This window comes from Sciurus vulgaris (genome assembly GCF_902686455.1).
Source record: "Sciurus vulgaris genome assembly, chromosome: X".
NCBI lineage: Eukaryota > Metazoa > Chordata > Mammalia > Rodentia > Sciuridae > Sciurus > Sciurus vulgaris.
Window position 1 is genome coordinate 23,830,632 of NC_136471.1, and position 21,494 is coordinate 23,852,125.

General features: G+C 38.7%; 1 long non-coding RNA gene across 1 annotated transcript in view; it reads left to right on the plus strand.

Annotated features, from left to right (window-relative positions):
* The window catches only part of LOC306650955, a 189,819-nt gene that overhangs the window by 116,099 nt on the left and 52,226 nt on the right, over positions 1 to 21,494 (plus strand). The window contains exons 4-5 of the long non-coding RNA XR_013761065.1: positions 5,881 to 5,968; positions 7,390 to 7,502. This is a non-coding gene — a long non-coding RNA (uncharacterized lncRNA). The remainder of the gene's footprint in view (positions 1 to 5,880; positions 5,969 to 7,389; positions 7,503 to 21,494) is intronic.

The window sequence follows — 21,494 nt, forward strand, 5'->3', positions numbered from 1 at the left end:
TGCATATTGTTTAATCTCCAGATGTTGGAATAGTTTCTGTGTTTTACTCTTTCATTTATTTCTAACTTCAATCCATTATGATCTGATAGAATACAAGGTAGTGTCTCTATCTTCTTGTATTTGCTTACATTAGCTTTGTGGCATAATATATGGTCTATTTTAGAGAAGGATCCATGTGCTGCTGAGAAGAAAGTGTATTCGCTCTTGGTTGGATGGTATATTCTATAAATGTCCATTAAGTCTAAATTATTGATTGTGTTATTGAGATCCATGGTTTCTTTGTTCAATTTTTGTCTGGAAGATTTGTCCAGTAGTGAGAGAGGCGTGTTAAAATCACCTAGTATTATTGTGTTATGGTCTATTTGGTTTCTGAAATTGAGAAGGATTTGTTTGACATACATGGATGAGCCACTGTTTGGGGCATAGATGTTTATGATTGCTATATCTTGCTGATTTATGCTTCCCTTAAGCAGTATGAAATGACCTTCTTTATCCCTTCTGACTAACTTTGGCTTGAAGTCCACACTATCTGAAATGAGGATGGACACTCCAGCTTTTTTGCTGAGTCCATGTGCATGGTATGTTTTTCCCCATCCTTTCACCTTTAGTCTATGGGTATCTTTTTCTATGAGGTGAGTCTCTTGCAGGCAACACATTGTTGGATCTTTCTTTTTAATCCAATCTGCCAGTCTATGTCTTTTGATTGATGAATTCAGGCCATTAACATTCAGGGTTATAACTGAGATATGATTTGGTTTCCCGGTCATTTGGTTCATTTTTTAAATTTTATTTATTTATTTGTTTGACACAACTTGTTTCCTCTTTTATTTGACAATTCCTTTAGGATAATTCCTCCCTTTGCTGATTTGCTGCTTTGTTTTTCATCTCTTCCTCATGGAATATTTTGCTGAGAATGTTCTGTAAGCTGGTTTCTTTTTGTAAATTCTTTTAGCTTTTGTTTATCATGGAAGGATTTTATTTCATCATGAATTTGAAGGTAAGTTTTGCTGGGTATAAGATTCTTGGTTGGCATCCATTTTCTTTCAGGGCTTGAAAAATGTTGTTCCAGGCCCTTCTAGCTTTTAGGGTCTGGCTTGAAAAATATGCTGAAATCCGTATTGTTTTCCCCCTGAATGTAATTTGGTTTTTTTCTCTCGCTGCCTTTAAAATTCTGTCTTTATTTTTTATGTTAGGTATTTTCATTATAATGTGCCTTGGTGTGGGTCTGTCGTAATTTTGTGTATTTGGAGTCCTATAAGCCTCTTGAACTTGATTTTCCATTTCATTCTTCAGATTTGGGAAATTTTCTGATATTATTTCATTGAATAGATTGTTCATTCCTTTGGCTTGTTTCTCTAGGCCTTCCTCAATCCCAATAATTCTTAAATTTGGCCTTTTCATGATATCCCATAGTTCTTGTAGATTCTGTTCATGATTTCTTACCATCTTCTCTGTTTGTTCAACTTTGTTTTCAAGGTTAAATATTTTGTCTTCAATGTCTGAGGTTCTGTCTTCCAGGTGTTCTATCCTACTGGATATGCTTTCTATGGAGTTCTTAATTTGATTTATTGTTTCCTTCATATCAAGGATTTCTGTTTGTTTTTTTTTCAATATCTCTAACTCTTTATTGAAATGATCTTTTGCTTCCTGTATTTGCTCTTTTAATTGTCGATTGGTGCGATCATTCAATGCCTGCATTTGCTCTTTCATCTCATCATTCAGTGCGTGCGTTTGCTCTTTCATCTCATCGTTTGCTTCTCTGATCATTTTAATTATGTACATTCTGAACTCCTTTTCTGTCATTTCTTCTGCCATGCTGTCACTGGGTTTTATTGATGTAACATCTAGATTTGTTTGCAGCATTTTCTTTCCTTGTTTTCTCATATTGTTCAGGTATCAGAGGACCGCTGAGATATTGCAGATTTCCTCTATTGACTTACAATGTCCCTGAAGATTTCTATATATATCCCCTCTAAGCCTTCAGTAGGCTGAAGTCTTGGAGGAAGTTGATAATGTGGTGCTCCACAAGGAATCTCCCTCTCTAGGAGTGGTGGCCTTCAGGTGGGGTATATTCCCTGCTAGTGGGCAGAGGTGCCTCCACTTGTTGACCAATGGTCATCCAAAGGGGACCTAGGCTGCAGGCTGAGGCAAGGCCTGTTTGGGCCTGAGTCTCTGGTTTTACCGTCCTTGTGGAGAAACCTCACTCGGCAGGGAAGACTCACCCGGTGGGGAGGTCTCGCTGGTCAGTTCCCTCCTAGAGGTTCCCCTCAATTTACAGCTACCGCCTGGGCTGGGCTGCCTTCCTCTGCAAAGTTCCCAGGGGCCCGGCCCTACCTCCTGGGCCTGGGAGCCTCACCCTTCGCAGATGAATCTCCTTAGGCTGCCCCTCCTCAGAGAATCTGCTCGCAGGCCAGGAACCTTCGCTCCGCCCCTAAGCCTGTCTCTGTGCGGCTCTTCCACGCAGAAGCCTCCTAGATCCTGGGACCCTGCTCTGCACCTAATCGCCTGGCTATGCGGCCCCTCCTCTGAGCAGCCACCTGGGGCCCCGTACAATCGCTCTGAGTCCTAGAGACCTGCCACACGCCTCTTCCTCCAGACAGCCGCCCAGTATTCCGGTGCATTCACTAGGAGTCCAAGAAACTCACTGCGCGCCTCCTCCTCCCACCAACCACCCGTAGCCCTGGGCAGTCAATCACTCCGGGTTGAAGTGAACCTTCCCTTCCTCCTCCTTCTCCAAATAACCGCCCGGGTGTTCAGGAGCGGTCACTCTGAGTGGCTCTGAATCCACGTGACCTGCTGCACGCGTCCTCTGGGCAACCACCCAGAGCTCTGGTGCGGCCACTCGAGACCAAGCGACCCACCGTGCTTCTCCTCCAGGCAGCCCCCCTGTGTTCAGGAGCTGTCACTTTAAGTCCAAACAACTCACCACTCGCCTTCTCCTCTGAGCAGCCACCTGGAGCGCTAATGCAGTCACTGCGAGTCCAAACGCCCCGCCGCGCTCCTCCTCCTCCTCCTCCTACTCCTCAGGGCAGGCCCCGGGGTTCAGAAGTGGTCTGAGTCCAAACAGCTCGCCGCACAGCTTCTCCTCTGGCAACCGCCTGTAGCTCTGGTGTAGTCACTCTGAATCCAAGCGGCCGCGCTCCTCTTCCTCCTCCTCGTCCTCCGGGCAGGCCCCGGTGTTCTGAGTCCACACAGCTCTCCTCGCCACTCCTCCCCTGGGCAGCCGCTGGAGCCCCAGTGGTTGCTCCGAGTCCCAGCGCTGTGCCGAGCGGCCTCCTTTACGGCGCTCCCAGTTGTCCGAGTTCACTGCTCCAGCGGGGGGAGGGGCGTCTCGCCGGCAGCTCTACTTCACAAAGTTCCCTGCGTTCCGGGACCACCGTCCCATCCGGGATGCCTTCCCAACGGGTGAGAGTCACCCGGCTGCTTCGAGTTGGTCCCAAGTGTCTCAATATCTCCTCTTTTGAATCCTGAGTCCTGGAGCAACATGAAATGGAGCCACCCTCTAGGCCGCCATCTTGAAAACCCCCCATACATGGCTTTTCTGTCCCATAATTATTGGAAGTTCTGTTCATGGTTTCTTACTATCTTCTTTGCATGGTCAACTTTATTTTCAATATTATTTATTTTGTCTTCATTACCTAAGATTCTGTCTTCTAAGTGGTCTCCTCTGTTGGTGATACTTTTCTTTGAATTTTTAATTTGATTTATTCATTCCTTCATTTTGAGGATTTCTGATTTCTTTTCAGAATCTCTATGTCTTTATTGATGTGATCTTTCCCCTCCTGAAATTTATCTCTGATTTCACTTCTTACATCATCATCCTTTATGTCACAAATCAGTTTAACTATGTACATTCTATTCTTCTTCTCTGATATTTCTTCTACTGTTTTTCAATGGATTCCATTATTGGAGCATCTTGGTGTATTGGGGGCACTTTGTTTCCTTGTTTATCATGTTGTTTGTGTGTCTGCCCCTCTAGCAGTGTGGATCTCAGGCAGTACAGTTTCTATCATGTAGACTTATAGTGTCCCTGAAAGTTTTCAGTGCCTCAAATTTATGGGGGGGGGGCAAATAATAACAGCACCCAAAGCAAACAATATACAGCCTTAAATCAAATAGCTCCTATTAAGATGTCTACAGTTTTGTTGCATTAAACAGAAATGATTTGTTCAATTATTGTCTAAAATATAAACAGTAAGTTTGCAAAAGGGTTTACAATTTTAAATGGTGGAAAAAGAACAGAAGTGGTGTAGGATGTGATGTTTATGAGGAAAAAGAGAGAAGATAGAAGTTAAAATTATAGGATGAGTGAAAAGAAATTAACAGAGGTTTGCTGGTAGGAGAAAAGAGAGAAATAGAATCAGGGAAACAGATAAATGAGAGGAAAAATATATATAACTTAAAAAAAGAAAACAAAAAAAGTCTAAATAAAACAATACACAAAAAACTGAAATATACCATTCAGACTTCCCAGTCCTCAATAAACTGATGCCTGAAACATACATGTTTTCAAAAGTGGTAGAAATGTGAGCGAAGAATAAAAAAGAAAAAAAAAGGGATTTCAATGAAAAATTGAATAATTGTTTTTATTGTAGTTCAAAAGTTTCTCATCTTTCTTTCTCAGCAGTTAGGTGGTATTGTCTCAAGTTTGATGCTATCTCCACCCTCAGGATCATTGGGGTTGCTAGGGTAAGAGGGGCAGTCCTGGAGTTGGAACCCCTAGAGTACCCTTTTGAATTTCTGGTCAGATGCTTCTCTCCTGGCCAGTCCTGCAAGCAGCTGGATTGGAGGGGGAGAGGGAAACTTGCTGGGTTTCTGCAACCAGTATTCTCCAGGGTAAAACTCCCTCCATGCCTGATTTTCTTCTCATTACTTAGGCACACTCTGTCTCTCAGCATGGGTCTGCCTGTCTCATTTTTGGGGCCAGACTTGGGTCTAGCAATAATTGGCTTCCCCAGCTGCCAGCTCCTGTGTTGTGGCTGTGAAATGGTTCCTTCCATTGTCCTCCATTCATGCCACTGAGAGAGATGGTGTCTTCCTTCCCATACACAGATATTGTACAAGACACCCTACTGTCTTTTTGAGCAGTGTCTATGATCTGCAAGGTCTCCATATCCTGAAATGCCTCAGTCTTCCCAAGAATGAGGGTTCCTTTAATTTCTTTATTGCTTTATTGCATTCATGTAGGGACTGTTCTGGTTTGTATCTCAGCAGCAAGCTGTGGGGCTGGGGATCTTTCCCCCTTATTTTATTATACAAGATCTCCTGAGTCCTTAATCTGTTTTGAGTGTCCAGTATTAAATTCCAGTAAAGCCTCCCCCTAATTCTTGATCATTCACCCACCTTGTTGAAAAGTTACCTGTCTGCTTTTCTTGGTTCACACCATGGATTCACCAGGGAAGTGACCACTCTTTTCAGTGTCCTTCAGTGGTACAGATTTGTATTGCGTATTCATTTAGGACAGTTAGAATAATGAATCAGAAGAACATTTCCAAAACTTCCTTGATCATAAGAATATTCCACCTCAGTCCTACTGAAATAGATATTTTTCCTCAACAGTCTCACAATCTATTAGAGGAGGTACACAGATAAATGGAAAACTGTAATATAATGGTTCTAATAAAAAAGAAGCTATGGAATACTGTGGAAGTATACAGCAGAGATACTGAATGTATGTGGGGGTGATTCTCAGGGCACTTGTGGAACTGATAACATGAGTTAAGCATTATATAAATAATGGAAAAATTCTGATAGATGTGGGCAATCATGAATAGATGATAATATGTTTTAGGCAAAGGCACAGGGAGGCAAAGTGATAGAGTATGGCTCAACCATTATTGGAATCAAACCTCACAGTGCCTGCCTATCTTTCTTCCCTAGTGCATGTGGTGACTATGCTGTGTTGACAAAGCACCATCTTCACCCAAGAAGTTATATTCCGAAGTTGTGATTCTTCATGGAAACTCAGGTAATGGTTTTATTTTTTATTCAAAACGGCTTTGCTCTGTTGTCCATGTAACTGAATAAGTCAGGGTTAGGCCACTGCTTAAAAAATCATTAGAGTCTAATGGCAGACTGATTTGTTATTCTCCATGCCTGCCCCTTGGCACATGGGTAATATTTTTGCAAAGGTATTTATCCATTAACATATGTAAAGTGAATTATATGCATTTTTATTTTAGGGTATGTTTTGGAATTTTATGGTGAAATTTGCAACCCACTGAATCGTTTTCAAATTATGGTTGGGAATACTGAAACTAGGCCTTTCACACATTTACCAAAGATTTATTGAGCTCTTACTATGTCTCAATACTTTGTAAGGTGCCAAGATAACAGAGTTGAGTAAGGCACAGTACTTAGGTTGAAACAATATTAGTTCTCAAAGACTTCATGATTTGGAGGGGGAAATAAGCTAACAGGTAATGACAACAGGATAAGAGCTTTGAGAGTGGGAAGCACAAGTGGCAGAGGGATTTCAGTAGGCCATTAAATAGTACTTGGTGCCCTGCAGCGTTGCTCACATGCCTCTCATATGTAGAAGTGACACTTGGAGACATGTCTCTGCTAGTTAGTTTTCACTGAGCCAACCACACAATGTCTCTTGGTGACCCCAGTGACCAATGGCACAGATCGGTGAGATGACTGGCCAGAGTTCAGGGGTCAGTCGATGACTGTGTAAGAAAGCAGAGCTAATTGGCCCACATGGGCTTCAAATTGGCAAGCATGGCCTTGTTAGCACTGTGCCCCTCTCTTCTGTGTGCTCTGGCTACCAACTTGGCTTCCCAAAGGGACTTTTTGAATCTAGGTATATTTGGTCAGCTTTTTGCTTGCTGGGTCTTATAATCATGCCTGAGAGTATTCTATGCCTACAATTTTCAGAAGAGGAAATCAAGGCACAAAGAAAATCACATTGCTGACGATTTCATGGGGAGTTTTCCAGACTATTTGATGAGTTTTACATCTTCATATGATCTGTGCACCCCTAGGGTAGGTAATAGTCAGACTTTGTTTCTCCAACCAGCACTTGACCTTCTAAGCTGTGGAAGGTTGCTCATCGTAAATTGTAAGATTAGCTCTGAAAATGAGTCTTTCATACACAGATAGGAGAAACAGCCTCCCCTTCAGCCATTTCTGTTTCATCTTCACACCTCCTCCAAGTTCAAACCACTCAGTTCCTCCAAATTTTCAAATTCTCTCCCCTGAACTCCCCAGTTCTTAACAAGCTGTTGATGTTCCAGGAAATGTCTTTTCTTATGAAAGATACATCACGGCAGCTAAACAGCTGGAGTTCTCTGACAGCCAATCAGCCAGGCCTTGGGGTATCAGTGTGATGAGCAACTCAGCTAGAAAGTGTCTATTCTCTAGCTGAGCAAATGTCATCTCCACCAGGAAGTCGCAAAAGGATGGCGAGAGACTGCACTGAAGTGTCTGTGAGGCTGAGTTCCAAGGAAAAAAATCTATAAATACAAACATGCTGCAATATGGGAGTGCCTGATTCAAGGGTAAATATATGAATGCATTTGTCTTTGGAACGTTCAGGAACATTATTTAAACACTTTGTACATTTAATGGAATTATTATAAATGTTGCATCTGAATAGAATTCTTACCTTAATATTAATTCAAAGATTTTCCTAAGATAGACTCTTGCAAGACATTCATAACAGTGTGTAAATAAACTAAATGAAATTTACTTGTTTTTGTACTCGAAGAAAATGGCTGCCTAGCACAGCAGGATAAAACTCCTGAATTTGACTGTTAATTGGAGTTAGTTTGTTTTAATTCTTTCATATACTCATTAAGATTATCAACATCTTTCTAAGCAGAGAGTTGCAGCCTTGTTAAAAAAAGGAAAAAGTACATGATTGTGCATATATAAATATTGTCATATACTTGAATATTAGGTTGCAATGCAAATAAAATACCAACTAATATTACTATAATTTCATATAAGAAGAAAAGCACATTTAAAACCATGTAGGAAGACTAGAGTATTCAAATGAAAACCCTTTCAGTCAATTTCATTAAATTACAGGACAGTGTGAAAATAAATAAAATGAAAATAGATTAACTAAGAAATAACAAAAATATAATAAAATTTAATTCCCAGCATTGGTGAAGTCTTCACATTCCAGCACTGTTTGGTGAGCTGGCATATATGACTGTATTTTTGGGCTGATCCCACCCATAAGAAATGGGGTAAGGACTAGAACTCTGACTCAGGTTCCTTCGCAAAGCATTATTCTAAAGGTGAAACTTCTCTACTGATTAGATCACACCCTTTTATTATCACATTTTAACAAAGTTTTATAAACATATTTTAAAGATCTAAATAAAACTTGGATTGTCTGTTTGCTGACTGCTCAATGTGGGTTCCTCCAGAAGAGTAGCAGGATGACTAATGGCATCTGAAAATGTGATTGATCAAAAACATTGTTAGTGCAGTGCAAAATGAAGCTACTCCTCTTGTATCATGGAAAAGAGAGCCAATGAGGTTAAGTCTCTGCAAATTATGTTCTTCCAAATTTCTGCTGATATAATTTGACATTAATGCAACTGATTACTTCTCATACTATGTTAGGTAAATTTTCTATGTGAATTTGGCTATTCTCTTCCTGTTAGTTGATTCTTCTTGACTTTATGTTCTGCTATTTACCAGTCTAAATTATTTTATCATATTGACTCTCATGCTGGATTTCCATTTTTTCCTGAGCTAGGGATATTAGCAATCATATGGTGTCCTATTTATGATCTTCTATGGTTTTTCTCCTGGTATTTTCTCATGTAACATGAATTCCACCCTTACTAACTTCCTTTGTCATGCAGATTTTTGGTACTTGTACATATTTCCTTCTGGCTGATTTCTTATGCTCTTACAATTTTGGTCTTTTATTTAACATCTTTTAACCATCTCTCCCTGTTCTTTCCTCCTTGTTTAATAGCAACATGTATGTGTAGTTCACAACTTAAAATTCAGTGAACATATATTTCATGTCTAATATTTTCAAGGCACCATGTTAGACCATGCAGAGAACTGGAACATGAGTGTATTTTAATTTCTGCCTCTGTAAAACTTATATTTGAATAGTAGGCAAGGACAAAATAATCACCTCCATATCTAGTAAAAGCTTGGCTATAACAGATATGAGGGAAAAAGTGATTGCATCTATCTGGGTGACTAGGAAGTTTCAGAGGAGAGAGAGTATTTGAGATGGACCTTGAATGTGTACAGGATTTTGACACGTAAAGATGGAGTTAAGAGTAGAACATGAGCAGAGATTTGGCATGATTCTTGACAATTAGCTCTACCTTAGGATTTTGAGCACACACATTATCATTTTTCTAACTAAAGCAAACTAAGTGCTATGGTAAAGATAAAGAATAAAAATGATTGTAATTAAAAATCTATTTTAATTTTAAATCAACAAATTACGATAATTCATTTAAAATGAGTACTTTTCATTAAGCATAGTGAGTTGGTGAATAAATTTGAAAAACACATGGAGTTAAGCTCACATTTAATTAGTTGTGAAATCTTCATAGTTTACTTAACATATCTTCCTTGGTGCCTTTACTTGTAAAAAATGAGAAAATGATTTTAAAACAGTTCCTGACATATAGTAAGCATGAAATAAAGTATTAGTATTATTACTTGGAAAACAGGGTCCAGCACTGGTATGAGTTTCAGTTTCTCTCTGAGGTCTCTCTGCACTTAGGAAGGACTTATCTGCTAATTTTCAAACTAACTACTGTAATCTATGCCTGGGATCTCTATGTAGCCATGATCTGGAAGTCCTGTACCAGGCAAACTTAGGCTTGAAAGATCAACAGGAAGAAGGGACATATATGTACATTTCAAATCATATGTAGCTGGTGGAGAAGTCTGATGCTTACCTGCAGCACTGAAAGTCACTTTGCTTGAAGTAGACAATTTTCCAGATTTAGTCACAAAATGCTTAGTGTGGTTGCCACCTTTGTGAGCACAGGTGTGAGGCAGTTAGGCATGGTGACTGTGTGATTTCCTCATTTATCAGCTGATACAAAGAATGCCTGATTGCTTCAAGTTGGTTCCTAACAATAGGCAGCAGTTGTGGGTTCACTAGGCAATTGCTGCGAAAAACATGTTTTTTCTTACAGGCATGTATTTAAATCAGGGAAGTAGTTTTATGGAAGAAGGGCTGGAAGAAATTGCTGCTGCAGGTAGTTCTGTTTAGAAAGCCCAGGCATATCAAACTCACTTGAAAGATCAACGACATAATTCGGGTGGTTATTATTTTACACTATAAAATGGCTCCTTAAAATTGAAGGTGCCTCCCTAGTTCTGTTATGCTTTGTTAACCTATCATAAACCATTGATTGAGAGGATTCAACACTAAACCGTTTGAAGCTATTGATCATTGAAGATCCATTAGGCATATACACCGGTCTCTGGAGTCGGTGAAAAAATAGGATTTACTCTATTTATAATCCTGCTTGTTAGCTTGTCTGTATTGTTTCTTCAATAGGCCAGGCATTGTTATAGACACTGGAGATACAAGCATACTCCTTGTCCTCAGGAATTTTCCCTTTTGATTTGGGAGGATGTGGTGAGTCCAATAAGAAAGATATGTATGAATTAGAGCATGGGCACTCAGATGGGGTTACTGGGGGTTGTCTTTTCTTCACCTCTGGTCACATTCCTCTCTCAGTGTCTACTTGGTAAATAGTAAGAGATTAAAACAGTTTTTTGAATTTATAGTCATGGAGTCTTCTCTGCATCACTGCATCAAGGTTTTTATTCTATGATGAATGAGATGAGTCTTTGGATGCTGCTCATCTCTCTTGCACACATAAACACACATCTTTGAAAACCATTTCTCTTCCCTCTGGGGATCTGTGCTGAGCTGGGTCTTAGCTATAAGACTCTGACTTCACTGTATAGGTGAGGCATCTCTAGGACTACATACTCCTGGCTGCCACTTTTACTTAGGATCAGGAGTGATCATTGCCTTCCTCAAAAAAGACAAAATCTGGAGAAAAGCAACAGTTGGATCTTTTGGCACAGGTGCTATGGTAAATGCACGAGCCAAGAATAAGGTCTGGAGGAAGAAATGAGAACAGAACACCTGGAACTACTGTAAGCAGAGGCAAACATTTTGAGAAACGCATCTTCTTGACTAGTTGAGTCAATTTCGTTGTTATTAAAATTGAGTCTTTGGATGAATTGGTTTGCATAGGTTGTAGTATCAAGGAACATTCATTGTCTTTTTAATTCTGTGTCAGAAAAAAACATTGCTCAGCTTATTTTATTTTATTTTTACTTGTTTTATAGCTACTTTCCTTTCTATAATATACAAACCAACCCTTGGCAAAACTCTGAAGTCAAATATTTATTTTTGACACTCCTTCATCTTCATTTGTTTCCTGTCCTGACTCCTTTTTATTTCATCAATGATCTGTTCCTTTCTTTTTCATTTCCTTTTAGATTCCCAGGAACACTAAGGTATCTTTTGTCTCACTTCAGTCAAATCCTGCTTCAGGAGGTCATGGAGAAAATGTTCCATTGAAATGGAAAAATGACATGACAGCTGCAAGAGCCAGCCTATATAAGGGGAACTGACTGAGTTAAAGGCATACATTTTCATGTGAAATGATTGGCGTCTGTCAATTGAAGATTGGACTGGAGGCAGGAGTGGCATGGGATAGAAGCATTTTGTTTTCTTCCTGATTCAGCTTGAGTTTGAATCTTAATAGTTCCATGGTCTTTCTCTGCTTAGCATTATGGTGAAACATATAGGCTTTGACATCAGGCAGACTTGGATTATTTTCCAAGTTCTATAATGTATCTGTGCCTCAATTTCTATAAGAGTGGGTGAAAATATTTAGCTTTCAGGGTTTTTGTTAAGAATTTAGTTGAAGTAATGTATGTAAGGCTCTTACCATAGATGTTAAGCACAGAGAGTGATAATTTAAGTATTAAATATTACAAACACAAACTTACTTATCACTTCTTTGCTTAGAAATTTTCCATGCTTTCCTACTGTCCTATAGAAACAAACTCTTATTTTTGCCTCAAGGACTTTATAGGATTGAACCTTAAGTTAAAATACTCTAAGAATGCTTAGAACACTCTCACATTTGTTCTTCCAACTAGAGTGATGGAGTCAACTAAGAAAAGAAGGTCTCTCTTGAAGAGCAATCAACTGTGTATATACATAAGTAAATCCAGTTCTGTTTTGTAGAAAAACATACAGAAAGCCAAAATAATTCCTCTTCACTTTTGGGTAGCCAGGGACAGATCATAGAGCATGCAGGGGAATATTGATAATACACAAATGGGTAACAGATTCTGGTCAAAATTAAGAAACTGATGCGTAAAGAAAATAAATCACACAGACTAACTGTAGAGACCTTGAACTAGGACATTATTGTCCTGACATACAATCTGGTAGAGTTTTATATCAGTTTTTGTCCACTATACCATGCTGCCTTCTGTTGTAGGTGTGGGGCTGAATAACAAAATTCACTGTTAGTCGATACAATTTAGTAGTAATTAATTTGTCAGAGCCACTCACAATCCCATGTGATATGCTAAGGAGAGGGGTCACTTAAATGGATAAGTTTAGGTGAGAGACATGAGATACTGCAGGGAGACCAACACCAGATGGTACACAGCATTGGGAGGTTGCAAGAGGGTGCTGGCCATCTGGAGAAAGAGAGTCAGAAGGGGAATAAGGCATGCTCCAAGAAAGGTCCTCCTATTCCTCAATCTTGTATGTATACTTCACTTGCCCTTTGAGGGAGGGTGAGATGACTGAGATTCAGGGTTGACTTGAAATCTGCTGAAGAAAGGTTACCTAACCTGACCTTCATTCATTGACTGGTATTGAATTCTGCATTCAAATAAATTACTCTTTGTAGTTCAAAGATCCACAGATGAGTCCTTTTGTAAACTATGCCCGGCAGACTAATGAATAATACTTGAATATGGATTTACCATTGAAGAGCTTATGAGGTACAGTCTATAAAAATGGCTTAGAGCTACAACCTCCTTCTAGGATTGTCATTGGTAAATGCATTTGAATGCTCCGCACTCCCATTCTAGTACCTCTCAAGTTTATATCTGGGCTCTGGTCTTTACATTTGTCTTGTGCTCTGGCATCTCAGAACCCTTGCTGTTCCTAAATTCCATGGAACTTAATAATATTTAAGATATGTATTTTCCAGAGAATAAAATTCTTGTGTTAACTGACAAAAGAACTGTTTTCTGACCTCCATGTATCTTGCTGCAAAATTGGTCAGGCAGCATGTTGGGAAAAACACTTAATACTTAGTAGCTGTTTAACCTTGATTAAGTCCCTCTCCCTGAATCTGGTTTCCTTTCCATGAAACTGGGGATGATTTTGCTAACAGGATTGTTGCATTGGTTAAATGAGAAAGAATACAAAAGTACACAATAACCTATAAAGTACAGAGGAACTCACAGGAGGAGTAACAGTTCAAAGAAGGTAAAAGGCTGTGCAAAATTCAGATATTAATGGTAGAAGTTAGAAGAATGCAGTATTTAGAACACAGACTCTGGAATCAAAATGCCTGGTCTCACATTCTGGCTTTGCTGTTTACTAGCTCTGTGATCATGGACTTGTTAAATTCTCTGGGGCTCAGTTTCCTTACCTGTACAATGGGATAATAATAGGACCTACGTCCACAGGGTAGTTGTGAGGAGTAAATCATTAATGAATATTGTTGATTATGTTGCCTGGCACAGAGTAAGCTTTTAATGAATAATAGTAACAGTACCTTACACTGTGCAGCAATGATCAACTTTCATACAGTCACATTTGATTATTAAACAACTTCTTGACATTGACAGGACAAGTGAATCACAATGTTACACACAAGTTGAGGATTTCCTCAAGGTCACTCAGAATGTTAGTGATAGGTCTATGATTAGTAGCCAGAGTTCACATTTTAAGGCTGAAAGCAAATTCTGAAACTGTCATGACAATGACAGCAAGGGAGAACACTTTGTGGCTAGGGCCCTGTTCATAGGCAACAGCCATCCTTCTTTGCCTAGGTTTAAGCCTTGACCTACCATGTAGACTATAATTGTTGTAGTATGAAGGTTTGTGTTCTTCTCTCCCAAGTTTATATGTTAAATTACTAACCTCTAAGGTGATGGTATTAGGAAGTGTGATCTTTGGGAGGTGATTAGTTTATGAGGATGGAGCATTCATGAATGGGATTACTGTCCTTACAAAAGAGACCCCAGAGATTTAGCCCTTTTGCACGAGTACACATGCAATCTATGAACCAGAAAATAGGCCCTGGCTATAGTCTACATCTGCTGGTACCTTGATCTCAGATTTTCCAACCTCAAGAACTATGAGAAATTTCTATTTTTTATAAGACATTAAGTCTATGATATTTTGTTATAGTAACCTGACTGGAGTAAGACAACTAAAGTTATCAAATAGGCATTTACATATGGAGATTCCTCAGAAAACTAGGAATGGAACCACCATATGACCCACTTATCCCACTCCTTGATATTTTCCCCAAAGATCTAAAATTGGCATACTATAGCAATATAGCCACCTCAATGTTTATAGCAGCACAATTCAAAATAGCTGAATTATGGAATTGACCCACGTGCCCATCAATAGATGAGTAGATAAGAAACTGTTGTATATATGTGTGTATACACACACACACACACACACACACACACACAATGGAGTTCAACTCATTCATAAAGAAGAATGAAATTATGGCATGTGACAGTAAATGGATGGAAATGGAGAATATCATACTAAATTAAATAAGCCAAACTGAGAAACTCAAATATTTTCTCTCATATGCGGAAGCTACAGTAAAATAAAGGAAAGGGGGAGGGAATGATCAGATACCATAAAGATAAAGGGAAGATCAATAGTATAGAAAAAGGAGATTGAGAGGCAGAGTGGAGAGATGGGTAAGGAGATGTAACACAGAATGAATTCTTACAAAAAATCATGTGCATACCTACATATACCAGAGGGAATTTCACCTTTATACTAAGTAAAAAGTGACAATCTAATAGAAATAAATAGATGAGCAAAAGGAAGTCTATTAGAGTAGAGGAAGAGGCATGGGAGAGTGGAGGAAAGGGACCCTTCATCTTATAGAAGAAAAAGTAGGTCCAAATCTTCAACATGTCAGCTTAGGATCAGACTTCCTTAACAGGACTCCCATAGCACAAGAAATAAAAGCAAGAATCAACAACTGGGATGGATTCAAACTAAAAAGCTTTCTCTCAGCAAAGGAAACTATCAGCAATGTGAAGAGAGAGGCTACAGGGTGGGAGAAAATCTTTGCCACTCATACTTCAGATAGAGCACTAATTTCCAGAATATATAAAGAACTCAAAAACTCTACACGAAGAATACAAATAATCCAATCAACAAATGGACTAAGGAAATGAACAGACACTTCACAGAAGAAGATGTACAAGCAATCAACAGATATATGAAAAAATGTTCACCATCTTTAGTAAGAAGAGAAATGCAAATCAAAACTTCCCTAAGATTCCATCTCATCCCAATTAGAATGGCGATTATCAAGAACACAAGCAACAATAGTTGTTGGCGAGGATGTGGGGAAAAAGGTACACTCATACATTGCTGTTGGGGTTGCAAATTAGTGCAGCCACTCTGGAAAGCAGTATGGAGATTCCTTAGAAAGCTTGGAATGGAACCACCATTTGACCCAGCTATCCCACTCCTTGGCCTATACCCAAAGGACTTAAAATCAGCATACTACAGAGATACAGCCACATCAATGTTCATAGCTGCTCAATTCACCATAGCCAGATTGTGGAACCAACCTAGATGTCCTTCAATTGATAAGTGGATAAAGAAACTGTGGTATATATATATATATATATATATATATATATATATATATATATATACAATGGAATATTACTCAGCCATAAAGAATGATAAAATTATGGCATTTGCAGGCAAATGGATGAAATTGGAGAATATCATGCTAAGTGAGATAAGCCAATCTCAAAAAACTAAAGGACAAATGATCTCACTGATAAGTGGATGATGACACATAATGGGGGGTAGGGAGGCAAGAATGGAGGAAGGAAGGACTGTATAGAGGGAAAAGAGGGGTGGGAGGGGTGGAGGAGAAGGGAATAAATAACAGAATGAATCAAACAACGTTACCCTATGTAAATGTATGATTACACAAATGGTATGCCTTTACTCCATGTACAGAGAAACAACATGTATCCCATTTGTTTACAATAAAAAAAAATGAATTGAAATTGAATTCCATGCATGTATGAGTTTGTTGGGAGGAACCCAACTATTATGCATAACTATAAACCTCTAATTAAAAAAAACACAAATAGGCATGCATAAGAGGAAAAGGGGCTTCTTCACTTCCTCTGTGTTTACACTTGAAGCCCTTGATTTCCCCTCCTATGTGTTACTTCATGATGGGATTATATTTTGGGGAATGTGTCATTCATTATGCCCTTTTGTCATTGTAGGAACATCATAGAATATACTTAAACAATCCTAGATGGATAATCTACTATACCCTATAGGCTACATGGCATATATTGTTTTGTATATGGTCTGTTTTTGACCAAAATGACATGCAGCTAATGACTGTACTAATCCATATATTTCACCATTAATTACACTGCAGCTTCTTTCTAATATAATAATGCTAGTGTCTGTTGTGTTCTCTAAGCCTTTCCCACATCTCTGTCTTCTATGAGGTTGTCTTTGAAAAAATCTTCTTTGTTAATCACATCAGATATCTCTGTCATTTGGGAACCCTCTCTGTATTAATGAATATGGATTGGACTCCTAATTGTTTTCTGAACACTTCCCAATTTTCAGGAGGATAATTGATTTCAATCAACTTCTTTAGTGCATTCTCTACACTCTTGAAGCTTGTAATTTTCAAGTTCAATATTTGTGTGCTCACGCCCTCAGGAGTGCTTCAGTTGGATTTGTTATAATCCTGGAATTCTAACCAGTCACCAGCTTGGAGTATATTTATCATTTAACTTATTTATTTTTTAGCATGACTGAACCATGCTTTAAAGTATGCCCATTAACAAATATATACATTTTTTAAAAAGTAAAAGTACAAAAATATTTTTAAATGAAAAATATAAAAATACGATTTTAGTGAAGATTGTACTGAAAATTTTCTCATGCCTTTAGGGATATGATAGAATCTGGGGCAAAACAACCAAGGTCAGACATTTACTGTAGACAATTAGTCAAAGAGAAAGCAACTCAGAAATGAGAGTAACTCATTGGAAAGATAATATTTCATTCACAAATCTTCACTTTAAAAAAATTTAACTTTCAGAAATGCTGATAAAGATAAGTATATTTTAAGTATCCTTAGTATATAATAATTGCTTTCTTATTATGAAAACTTTCCTGCATTTATATTTTTTCTTTTTCTTTTTTTGGCCCACATTCTAAGATGACAGTTTACTATGTTTCTATGGAGTGACAAACTTTACTCTGCACTAGATAGTCTATCATTAGTTTTACTTCTGAGAGCTCAAAGCTCCATGTTAGATTTTTTTTAGGAGAGGTACCTGACTTGAGAATATAGGAAGTAACACATTGCTACCTTTCATATTCCATTAAAAATTAACTATTCACTCACATAACTTCAGGAGAGGCTATGAAATGTAGTTTAGCCACATGGATGAAAGAAGCAGAGGGCAATTTTTGGTGACGATCTAGAAGTTTATGCCATACTGTTGAAATCCGGTTCATGTGTCATCTTCTTTAGGCCTTTCTTGACCCCTCAGCTGGAAGCAATTTCTCCTTCCTCAGTATTCTAGGTGATCCTCAAACTAAAAAGAATCACCTATGAATCTTTTAAAACTACAGAGCCCGAATCAGTTCGTCTGGTTTGGGGCCGGAGATTCTGCATTTCTAACCATCTCCCTACGATACATATGTACTGGTCTTCAGAATACACTTTGCCTCTTTAGCCCATTTTCTGTTCCTCTCATGAAGTGTAACATATTCTACTTCATATTAGCTATTCTTGCAAATATCTTTATCCCCTTATTAAACAGTTAACTCCCATAGCAGACTCTGGATTTCTTTGGCATCTGCCATTATTAGCCAGTCTCCCTCCAGCACCAAGAATAGAGCCTTACACTCCCAGCTGTACTTGATAACTATTTAATAATTGATAAGTGACTTTGACTAATTCTGAATGTTGAGTATAAATTTCAGAAGGGCAACACTACTTATGCTAGGTTCCAGACCATTCTTATTGCAATTTCATCTTTCAAAATGGTCTATTGAAAATCCCATTCTCACATAGCTCAGTCAGACAGACTAAGGGAGAACTTGCCAGGAGCTGAGCTGAGCTAAGTGGAATTCAATAAATGGAAACCACATTTTATCAAGGACTTTCCCTCTCCATGTGCTGTGACCATTTCAAAGGAAATGTTAATCCCTATGTTTGGAATTCATTTCTAGAGAGCCTCTCTGTTTAACAAGAGTGATTTTGTGCCCACAATGCTTCATAAGCCAATTTGATCAATTTTGTTGAAGAGGTGGCTTTTTTTTTTTCCCACCTGGAAGTACTCAATGATCTTCCTTTTGGAAAGTCTCAAGTTGGGTTCCAATTGAAGCTGGATGAACATGACTGTTCTCATCTTGGCACCATTTTAGCCTGCTTTTTTTCTCAGTCCTGCCAAATGCAGTCATGTTCTGAGACTTGGTGCTTGGAGTAGAAGAGTGGAGATGAAATAGGGTAGAGTTTAAAACAAAAGTTACTCTGTAATCTATTCTGAATCACATGGTGTAAAGTAAGAAGACCTGAAGTCTCCTGTTCCACTTCTGCTGGAATGATGAAGCTCTAATTGGAAATATTTTCTATTTGGAATTTTTCATAAATAAGACAAGGCTGAATTTTCCAGTTTGGATTCTGTATGAGGAAAGGTTTCATAAGCAAATGAATCATGTTATCAAGATTTTGGAGATGTTTAGCCTACTTGAAGAAATGAGTTTTAATTTCTATTATTCCACTGGTACTGTGAACTAAAGAACTAATCACAAACCATGTAAGTGGGATCCTTACAACATGGGATCCTTCACTTTTCACCTATAGGCTCTTTCCTTGGCAGTATCATGTTAGCCTTGAGTTCTATTAATAGGCTTTGAAATTCAGAAAAGGATATTCAGACATGCCACTAATTTATACTGACCCCCCTCTTTACTGTGACCATATATAAGGGCCTATGATATTATCTACACAATATAGCCTAATTAGTATTTATCACACATGTCCACATTTGGTTTTGTAAGTATTCCACATTTTTTGGCCTTTCTACTCCCTTGGTGAGAACTGAGGACAACACAGTTCAAGAATGAAACTATCCCCAACAGATTTGGGACTAGGGTGAGGTAAGTCAGGCCCCAAGGGAGCATTTACTTGTACATGCTGGCCCTACACTTGCATGATCTTGAGAGTGAGTGCCTCCTTAAATTTTGTGCCCAAGATGACTTGCTTGGTTTATACTAGTCTAGGTCCTGCTTTTCAGTGCAGAAAGCCCAAAGTTTTAGTTTTTGATAATGAGTGATAGAGTCAGTCCCATTATTTTACCGTAACTTTGTGTGCATGCGTGCGTGTGTGTTCAGATCCTACAAAAGCAGATGGGAGACAATAAAAATAAAGTTCAGGAATGATGATTTTATTAATCACGTGGAAGACTGGTATTCTGTTCATTTGTCCTTTTTGCTGTAGCTGAACAACATCTAGCCATAGATTTTTTAATGAACACACATTAATTATTGGCTTTAGGGTCTTCTTGAATTTAACTCTTGATATTACTCCATGGTCTCAAAGGCCCCTGATTTTTCAGACCATCAATAGCACATCTAAATATAGAAAAACATATCATTCCTATCCAACTGCCTAAGTATGCCCACTTTTAAGGCATATGTGAATACCACCTAATTAGCTGTGAAGTGCATTTTGGCATATGTCGGAAGTTAAAACCACTTCCTTAGAGCAACTCAAACTCCGAATTTATCTTTATTAAGGCCTTGTCCAAATGATAAATATACACTGCCTCCTTGCTATCTACTGCTTGGAAATAAATCACTTTAGGATTGATTTGCTAACGGCTTTCTTCACTCAAAAGGTCCTCCTGCTCGAGAGGTCACACTGTCCTTCTCCACAAATGAATGCTGATAACTGAGCAGAAGACACCACACTGACCATATAGTGAATGAAGAAGGAGATCTAGGGTGGGGGGAAGCGTGTCCCTTTCCAAAGCCCAGAAAAACAGTCTCACCAGGGTGCAATATTGTGTTCTGGAAAAGAGCTCCCTAAACCAATTTTTAAGTTTATGAATGAACACATGGGATATAGTCATCATTTTTCATTAAAGCATCATGAACTTTGGAATTTCAGTAAGGAATTACAGACTTCCAGGAGTCTGGCAGGTAATATAAGTAAACTGGATGGATATGAGACATTCAGGAGTGATAGGGAATTCAGAGAGACAAAGAAATCATTTCCTGTCCACATCCAACCCTTTTTGCCACTTGGCAACATGGGCCAAATCTGGTTATATCTTCTGATCCTTCAAAAGAAGCTGGTGATTTGATTTTACTTAAAACATGATATTTCCCATATTTTAAGTGTTGGAAAATTAGTTTATGAAATTTTAAAGTTATTGTGTAGAACAGATAAAATATCTCTAAAGAACAGATTTGCCTCACCAAGTCTTGAAGCCTAATTCCTTTCCATTTATGCTTCCCTGCTCAGGGTCATGATTTTAGATTCACTTGTCTTCTAATGGCTCAGGTAGTCATGTTTAGATTGTATATTCTTAAGATGTCAAATTTTAAGATTTTATTTTAGACAGTCTCATTTACAAATGTTATGGTTTGGATCTAGAATATCCCCCAAAAGGCTCATGTGTTGAAAGTATGGACCACAATGCAGTAAGGTTCAGAGGTGGGACTTTTAGGCAGTGACTGGATCATGAGGACCATGACCTCATCAATGGATTGAATGGATTGCTTGGATGTGGAACTTAGTTGGGAATCTAATTGAGGAAGTAGGTCACTGGAGGCATGGCCTGGAAAGGTTTATCTTCTCCCTGCTCTCTCTCTCTCTCTCTCTCTCTCTCTCTCTCTCTCTCTCTCTCTCTCTCTCTTTCTCTCTCTCCCCTCCCTACTGCCATGAGCTGAGCTGAGCAGCTTTCCTCTGCCATGATGTTTCCTCCTTACAGCTGGCTGATGATGGCCTAAATCCTGTGAAACAATGAACCAAAATAAATCTCTCCTTCTCTAAGTTTTTGTTGTCAGGTATTTTGGTCACAGTGAATAGAATCTAAGGAATCAATAATTTTTGTCTCACTGTACACAGGTGACCTACCTGCCTGCAGTCTTAGCTCCTCCAAATTCTCAGCACAATGTACCTGTTGACAATTTATGCCAGTCATAACTGATT